Raw genomic sequence first — 14,914 nt, forward strand, 5'->3', positions numbered from 1 at the left:
GCAGAAAGTAATCAGATTATGTTACTGATTACACTTTTGGACAGATAACTGTAATGGATTACATTTAGAAAGTAACCTACCCAAGCCTGCCAATATAGCATCCAGCTCAGAGTTACATCCAGCATCCGGCCCAGAGTTACATCAAGCATCAGGCGCTGAGTTATATCCAGCATCCAGCTCAGAGTTTCTTACAGCATCAACCTCAGAGTTACATCCAGGATGCTGGATGCAACACACTTCAAAATATGAGTCCCTTGCTTTGTCATGCCAAAATAAATCCTGCATTTCCAATTTCAAAATAAGAGTCTCAATATTTGCCATGTATGTTTTTTATGTAGATTTTAATTTCAATAGTAATATAGCATCCAGCTTCCAGTTCCTATTTCAACATTAGGATGTTTGAGTGCCTGCTTGGCGAGAACATCCACCTCCTCATTCCCCTCTACTCCCACATGAGCTGGTACCCAGAGGAACATCACAAATACCACCATCTGTCTCACCCTATACAAGCAGGGGCAAAATCTGAATCAATACATTTGTCTGCTCTGAGACACAAATTAATTTAAGCTCATCAGTGCTGTACAGGAGTCAAAGCAGATAACTACTTTGTCTGGTGTCACCTCTTCCACACTCTGCAGCCAAGAGTATGGCCAGCAACTCCATTGGTGTAAAAAGATACATTATCCATTGCTTTTTTTGTCAGTGCCCCCTTAAAAGCAGGAACTCTAAAAACTGCAACTGTCACCCCTGTTTTAGGAACCTTAGATCAATTTGTGAATATATTCAAGAGAGCAGAGTACTGTATTCTTAGATGTTCACTTTCCAGTATATACTGGATCTACTCCTTCTGCACCAGCTCTCACCCTCTGCAACGGCTTTATGAGTTGACTGGATTCCTGGAGTAGCCGCGCCCTCTACTAGACACTTGGTGAACCTAGCCAGATCAGTCAATTTAGACTTTGTTACATCTGATCAACAAATCATACAAACATAGCTAATAGCCTTCAATAGGCTATAGATAATAATGAATACTTAAAGCCCTGTAGATCATTAAAGTCCCGTAGATCAATTAATTGCTCCCTTTTTGTTTAGAAAGCCCTACTACACAAGCCTCCAACATGCCTAACTTTGTTGCTAACGTACAAAGGAATGAGGTACCCACACTGCTCCCAGGATTGGTTAACTGTTGAGGTCACTCTGGTCTTGACCAATTTAGGTAAAGCCTCCTTAAGTTTAAGTGCCCCACATTAATGGAATAACCTACAAAGTTCCTTGCATCTTGGTTCCCTGGTGCCTCTGGGGCAGGTTCGGACTCTGGTGTTGAATGAATTCATCAAATCAAATAACATTTTATTTGTCACATGAGCCGAATACAACAGGAGTAGAGCTTACAGTGAAATGCTTACTTACAAGCCCTTAACCATTCAGTTTTAAGAAAAATACCTAAATGCCAAAGCAGCAGTAAAATAACAATAGCGAGGCTATGTGCAGGGGGTACCGACACAGAGTCAATGTGTGGGGGCACTGGTTAGTCGAGGTAATATGTACATGTAGGTAGAGTTATTAAAGTGAGAATGCATATATAATATCAGAGAGTAGCAGCAGCGAACAAGAGGGGGGTTGGGCAATGCAAATAGTCTGGGTAGCCATTTGATTAGATGGTCAAGAGTCTTATGTCTTGGGGGTAGTAGCTGTTTGGAAGTTTCTTGGGACCTATACTTGGCTCTCCGATACCGCTTGCTGTGCGGTAGCAGAGAGAACAGTCTGACTAGGGTGGCTGGAGTCTTTGACAATTCAGGGCCTTCCTCTGACACCGCCTGGTATAGAGGTCCTGGATGGCAGGAAGCTTGGCCCCAGTGATGAACTGGGCCGTACACAGTACCCTCTGTAGTTTCTTGGAGGCAGAGCAGTTGCCAAACCAAGCAGAGATGCAACCCATCAGGATGCTCTTTATGGTGCAGCTGCAGAACCTTTTGAGGATCTGATGACCAATGCCAGTTTGTTGGTGATGTGGACATCAAGGAACTTGAAGCTCCCAACCTGTTCCAGTACAGCCTCATCAATGAGAATGGGGGCGTGCTCGGTCCTCTTTTTCCTGTAGTCCACAATCATCTCCTTTGTCTTGATCATGTTCAGGAAGAGGTTGTTGTCTTGGCACCACATGGCCAGGTCTCTGACATCCTCGCTATAGGCTGTCTCGTCATTGAAGATGATCAGGCCTACCACTGTTGTGTCATCAGCAAATTGAATGATGGTGTTGGAGTCGTTTCTGGCCGTGCAGTCATGAGTGAACAGGGAGTACAGGAGGGGACTGAGCACGCACCCCTGAGGCGGCCCTTCAGGAAGTCCAGGATCCAGTTGCAGATGGAGGTGTTTAGTCCCAGGGTCCTTAACTTAGTGATGAGCTTTGAGGGCACTATGGTGTTGAAAGCTCAGCTGTAGTCAACAAATAGCATTCTCACATAGGTGTTCCTTTTGTCCACATGGAAAAATGCAGTGTGTAGAGCAATAAAGATCGCATCACCTGTGGATCTGTTGGGGCTGTATGCAAATTGGAGTGGGTTTAGTGTTTCTGGGATAATGTTGTTGATGTGAGCCATGACCAGCCTTTCAAAGCACTTCACGGCTACAGATGTGGGTGTTACGGTCGGTAGTCATTTAGGCAGGTTACCTTAGTGTTCTTGGGCACAGGGACTATGGTGGTCTGCTTGAAATTACAGACTCAAACACGGAGAGGTTGAAACTGACACTTGCCAGTTGGTCAGCGCATGCTCGGAGTACACGTCCTGGTAATCCGCATAGCCCTGCGTCCTTGTGAATGTTGACCTGTTTAAACGTCTTACTCACTTTGGCTGAACAGCTGAGAGGAGAACAGCTGATGCTCTCATGCATGTTTCAGTGTTACTTGCCTCGAAGCGAGCATAGAAGTAATTTAGCTTGTCTGGTAGGCTCGTGTCACTGGGCAGCTCTCGTTTGTGCTTCCCTTCGTAGTCTGTAATAGTTTGCTTGCCCTGCCACATCCGACGAGCGTCGGAGCCGTTGTAGTATGATTAGATTTTTGTCTTGTATCTAGTCCTGTCCTGCTTTGCCTGTTAGATGGTTCGTCGGAGGGCATAGCAGGATTTCTTATAAGTTTCTGGGTTAGAGTCCCCGTCATTTAACTTCTTGGTGACATGGGGGCAGTATTGAGTAGCTTGGATGAATAAGGTGCATAGAGTAAACTGCCTGCAACTCTGTCCCAGATGCTAATATATGCATATTATTAGTAGTATTGGATAGAAAAGACTCTGAAGTTTCTAAAACTGTTTGAATGATATCTGAGTATAACAAAACTCATATGGCAGGCAAAAACCTGAGACAAATCCAACCAGGAAGTGGGAAATCTGAGGTTTGTAGTTTCATTTAAGTGATTGCCTATCCAATATGCTGTGTCTATGGGGCCAGATTGCACTTCCCAAGACTTCCAGCAGATGTCAACAGTCTTTAGAATGTTCTTTGAGGCTTCTATTGTGGAAGGGTGTCGAAAAAGAACTGTTTCAACAATTGGACTAGGCTGTGGCCAATCAGTTGTTTACTGCGCGGTCACGCGGATGCGCCGTTCCTTCTCTTTTCCTCTGTAATGAATACGCTATTGTTCGGTTGGAATAATATTGAAAAATGTATCATAAAAAGACCCTAAGGATATATTGTAAACATCATTTGACATGTTTCTACAAATTTTAATGGAACTCTTTTGACTTTTCGTCTGGATTTTGCGCTCGCGCATTGCGTCTTTGGAATAGTGAACTAAACGCGCGAACAAAACGGAGGTATTTGGACATAAATATGGACGTAATCGAACACAACAAACATTTCTTGTGCCCTGGGAGTGCATTCCGATGAAGACCAGCAAAGGTAAGTAAAAATGTATAATGCTATTTATGACTTTTGTTGACTCCACAATTTGGCGGAGTAACTGCATGGCTTTCTTTTGTGGCTGAATGCTGTTCTCAGATTATTGAATATTGTGATTTTGCTGTAAAGCTTTTTTGAAATCTGACACAGCGGTTGCATTAAGAACAAGTTTATCTTAAATTCGATGTAAAACATGTATCTTTCATCAAAGTTTATGATGAGTATATATGGTATTTGATGTGGCTCTCTGCAAATTCTCTGGCTGTTTTGGAGACATTTTTGAACATGGTGCCAATGTAAACTGAGGTTTTTGAATATAAATATGAACTTGATCGAACAAAACATACATGTATTGTGTAAGATTGAGTTCTGGGAGTGTCATCTGATGAAGATCGTGAAAGGTTAGTGATTAATTTTATCTATATTTCTGCTTTTTGTGACACCTCTCTTTGGTTGGAAAATGGCTGAATGCTTTCAGTGATTAGTTGCTGACCTAACATAATGATATGTTCTGCTTTTGTCGAAAAGCCTTTTTGAAATCGGACACCGTGGTTGGATTAATGAGAAGTGTATATTTAAAATGGTGTACAATACCTTTATGGTTGAGGAATTATAATTAGGAGATTTCTGCTTTGAATTTGGCGCCCTGTAATTTCACTGGCTGTTGGCGAGGTGGTACGCTAGCGTCCCAAATGATCCCAGAGAGGTTAAGAGCGGCAGTTCTGCCATTTAGCTCAGTGAGGATGTTGCCTGTAATCCATGTATTCTGGTTAGGGTATGTACACTACTGTTCAAAAGTTTGGGGTCACTTGTAAATGTCCTTGTTTTTGAAAGAAAATCACATTTTTGTCCAATAATAACATCAAATTGATCAGAAGTACAAAAGTGTAGGAATTGTTAATGTTGTAAATTACTATTGTAGCTGGAAACTGAAGATTTTTAATAGAATATCTACACAGGTGTACAGAGGCCCATTATCAGCAACCATCACTCCTGTGTTCCATTGGCACATTGCGTTAGAATAAGTAAGACCCATGGCCTTGCAGAGTTTTGTTTAGATGTTAAATTCCCAAAAGACGCTTCTAGTTTTAGGAGGCCATACTTAGATGTAGACTAAACAAAAATATAAATGCAACATGTAAAATGTTGATCCCGTGTTTCATGAGCTGAAATAAAAGATCCCAGAAATGTTCCATACGCACAACAAGCTTATTTCTCTTAAATTTGTTACATCTGTGTTAGTGAGCATTTCTCCTTTGCCAAGCTAATCCTACCACCTGATAGGTGTGGCATACCAAGTAGCCGATTAAACAGCATGATCATTACCCAGGTGCATCTTGTGCTGGAGACAATAAAAGGCATCATCTAAAATGTGCAGTTTTGTCAAAAAACACAATTCGACAAAACATGCAATTGGCATGAATGTCCACCAGAGCTGTTGCCAGATAATTTAATGTTAATTTATCTACCATAAGCCACCTCCAACGTAGTTTTTAGAGAATTTGGCAGTACGTTCAACCTGAGACCACTTGTAAGCATACCAGCCCATGAACTCCATTTCTGGCTTCTTCACCTAAGACTAAGACTAGCCACCCGGATAGATGATGAAACCGTGGGTTTGCACAACCAAATAATTTCTACACAAACTGTCAGAAACCATCTCAGGGATGTTCATCTGTGTGCTCATCATCCTACCCAGGGTCTTGACCTGACTGCAGTTCTGCGTTGTAACCAACTGCAGTGGGCAAATGCCCACCTTTGATGGCCACTGACACACTGTGCTCTTCAAGGATGAATCCTGGTTTCAACTGAGGGGGACAGTGCGGCCCCGTCCAACGCCAACCAGGCAGGATATAACCCCACCCACCTTGCCATAGCACAGCCCCCACACCACTAGAGAGATAACAGCAGACTATCAACGTACTACCCTGAGACAAGACTGAGTATAGTCCACAAAGATCTCATCAGTGACTCAACCCACTCACGTTGAGTATAACGTAAAAAGCCTCGGACGACGTGACAGACCCCTCCTAGGGACGGCATGTAAGAGCACTAGTAAGCCAGTGACTCAGCCCCCATAATAGGTTCAGAGGAGAATCCCAGTGGAGTGAGGGGAGTCGGCCCAGTGCCTTGCCATTAACCCCTGGGTCAGATCACACTCAATCAAAGGACCTACTGAAGAGATGAGTATTCAATAAAGACTTAAAGGTTGAGACAGAGTCTGTGCCTCTCACATGGATAGGTAGACCATTCCATAAAAATTGAGATATATATGTAGGAGAAAGCCCTGCCTCCGGCAGTTTGCTTAGAAATTCTAAGGACAATAAGGAGGCCCATGTCTTGTGACCATAACATACGTGTAGGTCTGAGAGATAGGTAGGAGAGATAGGTAGGAGCAATTCCATGTAATGCTTTGTAGGTTAGCAGTAAAACCTTGAAATCAACAAGCACTAGCCTTAACAGGAAGCCAGTGTAGAGAGGCGAGCAGTGGAGCAATATGATTACATTTTTTTGGTTCTAGTCAAGATTTTAACCACCTAAGGATCTACATTTAACCTTGCGTAATGCCTTAGATGTGGTGGCACCTCTAAAAACATTTCTCACAAGAAGTTAGCTCCCTGGTGTACAGAAAATTCCTGAGCCCTGAAGTAAACTTCCAGAAAAATGGAACGCAAATGTCGCACCACCAAACCGGAAGTCATCTGACTTGCTTGTAAAGATTGTACCGTGCAATCTCTAAGAGCCCTCATTGCTGCTCGGTCAGCCTACTTTTCCAAGCTGATTGAGGAGAATAAAAACAATACCAAATTGTTTGTTTGATACAGTCACAAAGATAACTAAAATGCAACATTCCAAGAGAAGATGCCATTCACATTAGCACTGATGAATACATGAGCTTCTTTAACAAAAAGATCATGATCAGTAGAAAGCTAATTATGGACCCTCTTTGAATCTGCGCATTTCGACAACTCAGTTGTCCTGAGTCTGCAAAGAACTGCCAAGACCTAAAATCCATGGAGACACACTAGCTTTTTAATCGTGTATCTCTTGAAATAGTCATGGCCTTTAAACCTTTCAGCTGCATACTAGACCCTATTTCAACTAAAATACTGAGCTACTCCTATGATTGGCCCTCCCATGTTGAACATAATAAATGGCTCCCTATCACCTGGAAGTGTACCAAACTCATGAATAAAGCCTCCTGAAAAGCCAGACCTTTAGACTATCGGCCTATATCAAATCTCCCGTTCCTTTAAAAAATGTTAGAAAAAGCTGTTGCACAGAAACTCACTGCATACATGAAGACAAATAAGGTATACGGAATCCTTTAGTGACTGCACTCGGGAAGGTGATAAATTACCTTTAGGGTACCTGAGGTTTGATTATGTTGTTTGACTTGTTTGGAGAAGTTTATTGGTAACGTTTGGGATTCATTGTGAAAGAGGGAAACGGTGGATTATTGAATGAAGTGCGCTAGCTAAACTGATTTTGGGATATAAAGAAGGATTTTATCGAACAAAAGGACCATTTGTGATGTAGCTGGGACCTTTGAGTGCCAACAGAAGAAGATCTTCAAAGGTAAGGCATTTATTATATTGCTATTTCTGACTTTCATGATGCACCTGCCTGGTTTAAAAATGTTTTTCATTCTTTTGTATGTGGGGCGCTGTCCTCAGATAATCACATGGTGTGCTTTCGCCATAAAGCCTTTTGAAATCTGACATAGTAGCTGGATTAACAAGAAGTTCAGCTTTATTTTGATGTATGTGTTACGCATGCCTCTATGAAGAGGGAACGCAACACCCTGCTACAACTCAACTCTCCGTGAAGTGAAAGTGGTATGGACTGCAGGTGCGAGTAAGGATGACAAAAGGCAGAGAATTTATCGTTTACTAGGAATTTATTCCTTCACACGGTAATTCGGGGAAAGGGGGCTAGATGGAACAAAAGCAAAGAGGGTAAATATCAAAGCCCCCTCTCCTATCTTACCTGCCTAATCACTACTTACCTAATTTAGCACCACCTGGATCCCTAACCAAAATGCAGGAGGAGGTCCGCCCAAGTCTTACCTAGTGTGCCTAGACAGTGAATATACTACGGGTAGATGTATTTCAGCGGGCCTCTTGCCTAAGCACTCCCTAGGTGCCTTCCCCTTACCCCCTGGGAACAAATGAAACAGAATATTCTAAACAATTTCACAAACACACTGAGAAACACAGGACATCAAATAGGCTCTGACTGAGCAACAGACTGACACAGAACATACCAAAGCTGCTCCCATCTACAACTAACATAGTACGTACCAACTGCCTGAGAAACAACCAACATATGCTATAACCATCAGCCATCAGCCTCCTCTTTCAGCCTCCTCTCTCAGCCTCCTCTCTCAGCAATCATCTCTCAGCAATCATCTCTCAGCAATCATCTCTCAGCAATCATCTCTCAGCAATCATCTCTCAGCAATCATCTCTCAGCAATCATCTCTCAGCAATCATCTCTCAGCAATCATCTCTTAGCAATGACTTCCCAGCAATGATCTCTTGCCTGAACAACAGAACACTGGCTTTTATAACTGGAGAAGGAGTCTAATGGGATACAGCTGTAACTTGACGAGGGGGCGGGGTCAGCTCCAATTAGCTGTGGAGTCGACCAATCAGCTGCTTGGGGAATTTCAGAACGCCATCTCCTGAAACAAACACACAAATACACAAACTACAACACAGAAACTGGGGAAAATAACAGTATGATACTTGTATTTTCATGAATGTTAAATATTTATATTTCTGTCATTTGAATTTCACGCTCTTCAATTTCACCGGATGTTGTTGAGGTGCGTCGCTAGTGGAACGCCTGCGCCAGAAAGGTTAATGACATCAGACCAAGGCTCTGCATCTGTCCTCATGCTCCTAGACCTTAGAGATGCTTTTGACACCATCGATCACCCCATTCTTTTGGAGAGATTGGAAACCCTAATTGGTCTACATGGACAAGTTCTTGTCTGGTTTAGAGCTTATCTGTCGGAAAGATATCAGTTCGTCTCTGTGGATGGTTTGTCCTCTGACAAATCAATTGTACGTTTCGGTGTTCCTCAAGGTTCCGTTTTGGGACCACTATTGTTTTCACAATATATTCTACCTCTTGGTGATGTCATTGAGAAACACATTTTGCCCAAAATTATGCAGAAAAGTGAATCCTTGCTTTTGTGACTTCTAGTTCAGACTTCTGCAATGCTCTATTCTCAGGTTACTGGACAAAGCACTAAATAAACGTAATTTAGTGCAAAATACGGCTGTTAAAACCTGTTGGGGATAGGGCTGTCTACTGCCCCCGTTGGAGTAATTGCGTGCCCATAGTAAACATGTTTTTTTTTTGTCAAAAGTTGCTAATATATGCAAATAAAAAAAATATTATCGAATGAAAAACACTCTAAAGCTTCTAAAACCGTTTAAATGATGTCTGTATGTAAAGCAGAACTCTCAGGGCAGTCATTCTCCCAAACTCTCTCTTGTCATCAGAAAAGTTGGCCCAACTTTGACGTCATCGCCCCCACCCTTCCCAAGCACTTACAGGTCTGGGAACAGTCTCTCTGTCTTCAGCGCAATCTCAGCTTTCAATGGGGCTTCTCATTGTGAGAATCGCACGCTCACAAGAGTTTTGGCGTGCCGAAACCCTTCAGTCACGCGAAAAAAACAGGTGACTTTTATGCGCGCTCTGCTCAGGTCCTGTCTTTTTTCCAAGATCGATTATACAATGCATGCGTTTCTGTTCGTCCTCATTATTGCTGTACACCTTTTTAAGCAAGTCAGAGGACGTGCCTTGTTTGGGCGGCAGGTAGGCTAGTGGTTACCGACAGTTTGCTGGATCGAATCCCTGAGTCATTCTACCCCTGAAATCTGTCATTCTGCCCTTGAACAAGGCAGTTAACCCATTGTTCCCCGGTAGGCTGTCATTGTAAATAAGACTTTGTTCTCAACTGACTTGTCTAGTTAAATAAAAGGTCAAATACAACATAAAAAAACTCATCAGGTCTCTCCTTCAACCATTATGGGGTGTGAGCCGCCGAAGCCTCCGACCATTTGCTCTGACAAATTGAAAACATTAGTCATTGGCGACTCCATTACCTGCAAGATTTGATGTAAAAATAATAATCCAGCGATTGTAAACTGTTTACCAGGGTGCAGGGCTACTGACATAATGGCTAGTCTGAAGATGGTGCTGACTAAGGCTAAAGTGTGTCAATGTATCGTATTCAGTCATCGGATTACATGTCAGCTACTACAGCGACTGAAATCACTGCAACACAACATAGAGTTATGGTTGGGAAGGAATACATTTGTCCTAAATATTTCTAAACTAAAAGAATTGGGACAAATCATTCACTAAACCATAAACATTATCTAAAACTTCTAATTAATTACATGGAAATTGAACAAGTTGAAGTGACTAAACTACTTGGAGTAACCCTGGATTGTAAACTGTCATGGTCAAAACGTGTCGATACAACAGTAGCTAAGATAGGGAGAAGTCTGTCCATACGAAAGCGCTACTCTGCCTTTTTACAAAACTATCAACAAGGCAGGTCCTACAGGCTCTAGTTTTGTCGCACCTGGACTACTGTTCAGTCGTGTTGTCAGGTGCTACAAAGGCAGACTTCTGAAAATTACAATTGGCTCAGAACAGCACCACTGGCCCTTAAATGTACACAGAGAGCTAACATTAATAATATGCATGTACATTTCTCATGGTTAAAAGTTGACTCCATCATTACTTGTTTTTGTATGAAGTGCGATCATTGTGAATGCACCAAGGTGTCTGTTTAAAGTACTAGTACACAGCACCGACACCCATGCATACCCCACAAGACATGCCACCAAAGATCTTTTCACAATCCCCAAGTCAAGAACGGACTATGGAAGGCACACAGTACTATATAGAGCCATGTCTACATGGAACTCTATTCCACATCAGATAACTGACGCAAGCAGTAGAATCAGAGTTAAAAAATTGATAAAAATACACCTTATGGAAGAGAGTGAAGAGGCACACACAGGCAGACAGAGATATACACATGATAAGACATGCACTCGATACACATGTACACATGGAAATATGTGTTAGTGGAGTAAAGGCCTGAGGGAACACACTAAATGTTTTGCATAAGTGTTCTGAAATGTAATGTCATGTAATATTTTAAATTGTATACAACTGCCTTAATGTTGCAGGACCCCAGGAAGAGCGGGATCCTTAATAAATACAAATCCTAGCTGTAGGGGTGCTTTAATCTTATCTATCAAAATAGACAGGGCTCTTCCTCTAGCTCCACAATGAGATAGGGTACAGGCTGTTAGCCAGCCAGCTTAGTGGAGTCTGCTGATAGCACAGTCAGTGTAGTAGTCAGCTTAGTTTTCCACATTAAGACCGTGTCTGTGCCTCGATCTAGGTCAGGAAAATCTAAACATGGCGCTATTCGCTTTAGCAATCTCACTGAAATAAGAGACTGTGATAATACCTCAACGCAAAATAGGACTACTTAATGTTAGATCCCTCACTTAGTCAATTGACTAACTTAGTCAATTAACTAATCACTGATCATAAGCTTGATGTGATTGGCCTGACTGAAACATGGCTCAAGCATGATGAATTTACTGTGTTAAATGAGGCCTCTCCTCCTGGTTATCTTTTTATTGCTGAGGGGCAGTATTGAGTAGCTTGGATGAAAAGGTGCCCATTGTAAACAGCCAGCTTCTCAGTCTCAGTTGCTAATATATGCAGATTATTATTAGTATTGGATAGAAAACTGTAAAGTTTCCAATACTGTCAAAATATTGTCTGTGAGTATAACAGAACTGATATTGCAGGCGAAACCCTGAGGAAAAACAAAACAGGAAGTGACTTCTGTTCCATAGCCTCCCTTTGCTGGATTTAAAAGGATATGAACCAGATTCCTTTTCCTATCGCTTCCTCAAGGTGTCAACAGTCTTCAAACATAGTTTCAGGCTTTTATTTTGAAAAATGAGCCAGAACGATAACATCGCGCCAAGTGGTCACATGAGTTTTGCTCGCGCAACAGAATTTGCACAGCTATTGTTTTTCCCTCTCCTGATGTGAAAGACATTTGCGGTTGATACATTATCGATTATATGTTTTAAAAACAACCCGAGGATTGATTATAAAAAACGTTTGACATGTTTCTGTGGACATTATGGAAACTATTTGGAATTTTCATCTGCGTTGTCGTGACCGCTCTTTCCTGTGGATTTCTGATCATAATACATCCGTTTGTTTGTCGCATTTTGGATATAAAAATCATCTTTATGGAACAAACAGAACATTTGTTGTGTAACTGGGAGTCTCATGAGTGAAAAGATCCGAAGATCAAAGGTAAAAGATTAATTTGATTGCACTTCGGATTTGTGACCAAGCTTCCTGATGCTAAGTGTACTTAATGTTATGTAGTGCGATCGATAAATTTACACAAACGCTTGGGATTGCTTTCGCTGAAGCATAATTTCAAAATCTGACATGACAGGTTGATTAACAAAAGGCTAAACTGTGTTTTCCGATTTTGCACTTGTGATTTCATGAATATAAATATTCTAGTAATATTTATTGAATGTAGCTCTATGCTATTCAGCGGTTGTTGTTGACACTTATCCCGATATCGGGTTTGCAGGCATAACAAGTTAACCTCTCTGTGCACGGAACCCACTAGCGGGCTGAAATTCCACAACATACGGTGATCGCTACATAAATAGTCAAATTAAACATTCATGACAAGTGTGTCACATGTATCGAAAGCCTAGAATCTTGCTAATCCAACTGCGTTGTCAGATTAAAAAAAGGATTTACTGCGAAAGAATACGATGTGATTATCTGAGCATAGAGCCCCATAAAAACAAACAATTTTAACCAGCACAGGTGTAACAAAATCACAAACTGCATTAAAATAAATTGTTGACCTTTGACGATCTTCATCTGTTTGCAATTCCAAGGCTCATTGTTACACAATTAATGATCTTTTGTTTGATAAAATCAGTTTTTATAGCCTAACACAAAACATTTTCTGAACCGCTTGTGTCGTGAATTCCGTCTCATTCCATTTTCGATGACACATTCCAGGTAAATAACCCACACACAACGTGACTTTTCCAGTCATGTTTGGTTTCACTGCAATCAACTGGTTTGTTTGTAACACAATAAAATGTGATGGGCCATTTCGTATTGACTGAAAGAAACCGATTTGAAGACAACAAGTCATGACTTCATTGTGCACCAATGATTTGCCAGCTGTTTCGTTGATTGACTGTCTTTTAACCCAATGACCACTGATCGTCTTGAAATCTAGCTGAGTAGATAGCCAATGAGCTGAGGTAAATCAGTTTGGCAACTAAGTCAGGAAAAGCCAAATCTAAGTCTAAATATACAGATGTACACACAATTTTAGAATAAAATGATTGGGAAAGTGAGACAGAGATTGTTGTAGGATGCTTCATTTAGAGATTGTGGAGGAATATTTTTTGAACGGGAGAGGACATCGTTTTGGACTGGTATGTTCTTCTCATGCTAATGCCCTTGTTTGAAATTAATAATATAAAATATTATTTGTGATTTTTTATTTATTTTAGAAGCATTATATACACATGTAATGTCATGAAATGTGAGATGCGTGTGTCTGCCGCCCCACCCCAACCCACATGAAATAGCCTATTTGAGGCTGTTGAGGAGAGGGCAGGCCCACAGCAATGGCCAAAGTGAAATGGAGACAGTAGATACAGCTGGTCTGTTGTAATATAATAGACACAGTAGATCTAGCTGAAATGTCATAATATAAAAGAGACAGTAAAACTAGCAGGTCATAATAATATATTCAACCTTATGTTCCCTGTACTCCATATATATATCTGTTTATTATACCTGTTGAATAAGGGCTCATATGTGAAACTATTCTAACTGAACATTTTCTTTTACAGTGAAACTGACTCCGAATGGGAGTCTTATCCGGTGTCCTGTGTGAATTTAAGTAAGCTCTCTCTATTTCTCTCTTTCTCTCTCTCGGAGGACCTGAGCCCTAGGACCATGCGTCAGGACTACCTGCGTGATGACTCCTTGCTGTCCCCAGTCCACCTGGCCTTGCCGCTGTTCCAGTTTCAACTGTTCTGCCTGCGGCTACAGAACCCTAAACTGTTCATTTTTACTCTTGAGGTGCTGTCCTGTTGCACCCTCTACAACCACTGTGATCTCCACCCGGCACAGCCAGAAGAGGACTTGCCACCTCTCATAGCCTGGTTCCTCTATAGGTTTCTTCCTAGGTTTTTGCCTTTCTAGGGAGTTTTTCCTAGCGACCGTGCATCTACACCTGCATTGCTTGCTGTTTGGGGTTTTAGGCTGGGGCTATATGAATAGATTTGATTTGATAGAGGACTGAGGGTCTTCCAAATATTGAAAGTGTGTAAATAGTTACCCATGTTATTTTGTAAATGTATATATATTTTTTTCATGTTTTTTAATCAATAATTATATTTTTCCCCCTATTTTTTTCCATGTATTTTTCTCAAAATAGTTTTTTTGGGGGGAGGGGGTGTGTTAGAATACCATTTTAGTATTTTGTATATAGTTATTTGTTTCAAAATGTATACCTTCACCAATTTGGCCACTTGGGTACATTTGGGCTACTTGTATGGGACACCTGGGTGACTTCATGATAAATGTCATGTAAGCACACTAATTCTGGAAGTTATCGTTCTGAAACTTTGCACAAGTACTGTAGCCCTCTTATATTTTTTCATGGAAAATGTCCCCATCATCCTATCTGAATGTTTGTTTTATCTTGTTCATTTTAAAGATGATACAAAAATAAATAAATAAAACATTTTTTCCATTGTTTTATCTAAACCAGATCTATTGTGTTATATTCTCCTACATTCAATTCACATGTACACAAACTTCAGAGTGTTGTCTTTCAAATGGTACCAAGAATATGCATATCCTTGGTTCTGTGCCTGAGCTACATTCTGTTAGA

This window comes from Oncorhynchus gorbuscha, linkage group LG01 (assembly GCF_021184085.1).
Source record: "Oncorhynchus gorbuscha isolate QuinsamMale2020 ecotype Even-year linkage group LG01, OgorEven_v1.0, whole genome shotgun sequence".
NCBI classification, from domain to species: Eukaryota; Metazoa; Chordata; class Actinopteri; order Salmoniformes; family Salmonidae; genus Oncorhynchus; species Oncorhynchus gorbuscha.